Genomic DNA, 3,915 nt, shown 5'->3' on the forward strand with positions numbered 1-3,915 from the left:
TGTAAAACGTTTTGTATAATTTTGTGATAACATAGTTTTCCCCAGTTTTTTTCAACAAGCAAATCTATTTATAGTAAATGAAAGCATGTTTTTGCACTTGCCATTCCAATTTTTTTTCACTCCCTCCCTCACTAATTCTTTCACAGAAGGTGAAGAACCAGGGGCCTATTTTCCAGACTGGCACTCAACCTGAGAGGCCTTTTATCAAACTTTTAAATTTATTTAAAAATTTAGAATTGAGTGACTATTTTAAGCTACCTTACCACTTTTAGTCACTTTTAGTTTCCTCGTGGATTACAAATATTGTATGATCTTTGGGGAAAGTGAGAGCAGTGATTCAGCTCTTCAGATGGTGACACGTGATCTCTCACGACGTCTCTCAGACACTCAGCAGTGATGCAGCCCTAACCTGCAGGGCCACCGTGAACAGTAACAGCACAGTATGAATGCTGGTGCTTGAAATAGCAATGTGCAAACATGCTGCAAGTGTTTTAGAAGATTTAGCTTTTCCTGGAACTTTCTTTTCATAGTAAAAATAAAATAAAACAACAAAAAGACTCCCAATGTTAAAAACACCTAATAAACTTACAGATTTGAAAAATTAGACACTGAAGATAGGCAATAAACTTTACATTGTAAAAGCAATATATTGGGACCAGCAGGTGGTGTGGTGGTTAAGGTGTTGGACTCCCACATGGCCGACTACAGTTCAAATTGATCTGGTGACCTCTCACTACCATCCGCCCTCCATTTCTCTCTGGTAAGTGTGCATGTCCTATAGCAAATTTTAAAAAATAATAATAATGATAAAAAAAACACAAATAATTACTTATAAAAGAAAACAATTTATTTCAAGTTTCAAAGATTTAACAATTTTGAAAGTGAAGAAAGAGGCCCCTGCCCCTCCCAAAGCTAAGCCAAAGCAAAGCTTTTGAAAGTTAAGAAGGCAGTGCTGGAAGGAATCCACAGCCACACACAAAAAAATGTGTAAGTCATTCACCTTCCAGAGGCCCAAGATACTGTGGGTCCAGAGGCAACCCAAATATTCTTAGAAAAGCACCCCCAGGAGAAACAAGATTGACCACTAAGCTATCACCAAGTTCCCCCTCACTACCGGGTCTGCCATGAAGAAGACAGAAAACAACACATTTGTATTTGTTGGGGATGTCAAGACGGCCAACAAGCTCCGGATCTAACAGGTTCTGAAGAAGCTCTGTGATATTGATATGACCAAGGTCAATACCCTGATTAGGCCTGACAGAGAAAAGAAGGTTTATGTGCCACTGGGTCCTGATTATGACGATTTGGATGTTGTTAATAAAATTTGGATCATTGGTACCAGCAGTTGGTGTAATGGCTATGTCGCTGGACTCTCATGTAGTCGACCACTGTTCGATTACTGGACCTGGTGGCTTACATTCATATCCGGCCTGAGTGTGCGTGTGCCCAAGATCCCAAGAGAATGGAGGAGAAGGGATTGCAGCGTGGCCATCCCCCCAGGGGGTGATTTCCCGCTTTCTGTCTCACTGTCTCTCTCTGTCTCTCTGGTGAGTGCATACACCCAATAGGAAAAACCTCTCAAAAAAAAATTGGATCATCTACACTGAGTTCAGCTAGCTAATTCTAAATACACACTTTTTCACCAATAAAAAAAATTGGTAAGTTGTGTAGGATATCTTTATAAAGAGAAAAAATCTCAGACTGCATGATTTTCTGCCAGGTAGAACCGGTTCATTCACTGGCTTGAGGTCAAACCCATCACAAGGCAGAATTACTATAACTTATTATATATACTATTCAACAATCAGTTCTCAATAAAAGGTTATGCCCAGCACAGAAACAGGAAGATATAAAACATATCCCCGTGCCCCATAATGCAATCAATAGTAACTATCTAGGGGACTCAAAAGTTGAAACTAACAGATGGAAGATCTCAAGGCATAAAATGTAAATAAATTTTAAAAAGTAAAGGATAAGACCAGCCCTGTGGTATAGTGGTTAAAACCTGTGCATAAGGAACTGGATGCCATGTGGCCAACCACAGTTTGAATTCTGGTGTTAAGAATATGCTGGGTATGTGTGCATGCCTGCTTAAAATTCAAAGGGGAGCTAGAAGTGGAGGAATGATATTTATAGCAAGACTTCACCCTATGGGGGTGAGGAGATGCTTTCTCTCTCTCTGGTAAGTGTGAATGCTCTTTGGCAATTAAAAGTATTTTTTTTAAAAAAAGAACTAAAGGATAATGCATGTAAGGAATTACATAAATGAGACAATGAGTTGTCAAATTAGGAAAAACAATGAATTGTCAAATAAAGATAACAATAAAGAAAAAATTTATGAAGAAGAACATAGAATTAGAAATTTTAGAATGTGAAACTTAAAAATTTATTAGAGAGGTCAATAGCAGATTTTAAACCAGAATTAAATGTTAAAAGGAATCAGCAACTTGAAAAAAAAATCACCAAAAGTTGAAAAAAATCATTAAATATTACATTACCTAAAGAACAGATATATATGTATATATATATATATATATATACACACACACACACACACACACACACACATATGTATATATTCATATATTAATAATACCTGAGGAGAAAAGGGACAGAAGAATATTTGAGGATATACTGAACAAAAAATTGTCAGATTTGATAAAATAATTAATCTATACCTCTAAGTAACTCTGCTAACTCCAAGTAAGAGAAACTCAAAAAGATCAAGACTTAGACACATCATAATCAGACTGTTGGATTCTAATGACATTGAAAACATGTTGAAAGGAACTATAGAAAAACCAGTCATTACAGATTTGAGAGCTATAATGTAATTAATATCTGACTGCTCATCAGAAACCATGGAGACCAGGGCTTGCTCTGTTCAGATGGCCCAGTGCGGTGGTCCAGTCTCGGGCTAGTCATGGCGTCCCCGCCTCGGAGACTCCAGACCAAGCCAGTCATTACTTGTTTCAAGAGTGTCCTGTTAATCGTCACTTTCATATTCTGGATTACTGGTGTTATCCTTCTTGCTGTTGGCATTTGGGGCAAGGTGAGCCTGGAGAATTATTTCCCTCTTTTAAATGAGAAGGCCACCAATGTCCCCTTTGTGCTTATTGGCACAGGCCCTGTCATTCTTTTGGGCACCTTTGGCTGTTTTGCTACCTGCCACGCTTCTGCCTGAATGCTAAAACAGTACGCAAAGTTTCTGACTCCTGTTTTTTTTGGTTGAACTGGTTGCTGCCAGCATAGGATTTGTTTTCAGACATGAGATTAAGAACAGCTTTAAGAATAACTATAAGAAGGCTTTGAAACAATATAACTCTACAGGAGATTGTAGAAGCCATGCAGTAGACAAGATTCTTTGCATTGTTGTGGTGTCACCGATTATACAAATTGGAAAGATACTAATTATTATCAGAAAAAGGATTTCCCGAAAGTTGCTGTAAGCTTGAAGATTGTTCTCCTGAGAGAGATGCAGATAAAGTAAACAATGGAGGTTGTTTGATAAAGGTGATGACCATTGTAGAGTGAAATGGGAGTTGTTGCCAGAATTTCTTTTGGAGTTACTTGCTTCTAGCTGATTGGAATCTTTCTAGCCTACTGCCTCTCCCGTGCCACAAATAACCAGTATGAAATAGTGTAACCATCTAATCCGCGGATTTTTTCCTCTCCAACTATGAAGACACTTAGGTTCCCCCCCTGTGAACTACAATATCGCCTGGATGGAGGATTGACAACTCTACTTACCGACAGCCCAAGAAACTACACCAATAGTCTGATTCAATCAAGATATTTGTTCTAAGTCCACCTTATGTCCCATTTTATGTCCCATTCAGGTTAGATCATTGAAACCCTGTAACACTCTGAAACACTGGAAGAGCTAGTCGATTGAAAAGGAAATGTTGTGTTCCT

General features: G+C 38.3%; 1 pseudogene; it reads left to right on the forward strand.

The window, feature by feature from the left end:
* Positions 1 to 2,908: 2,908 nt before the first annotated feature.
* On the forward strand, positions 2,909 to 3,646 carry LOC102492472 (tetraspanin-6 pseudogene; annotated as a pseudogene).
* Positions 3,647 to 3,915: the final 269 nt, after the last annotated feature.

Source organism: Tupaia chinensis, unplaced genomic scaffold (assembly GCF_000334495.1).
Source record: "Tupaia chinensis unplaced genomic scaffold, TupChi_1.0 Scaffold000533_1, whole genome shotgun sequence".
NCBI classification, from domain to species: Eukaryota; Metazoa; Chordata; class Mammalia; order Scandentia; family Tupaiidae; genus Tupaia; species Tupaia belangeri.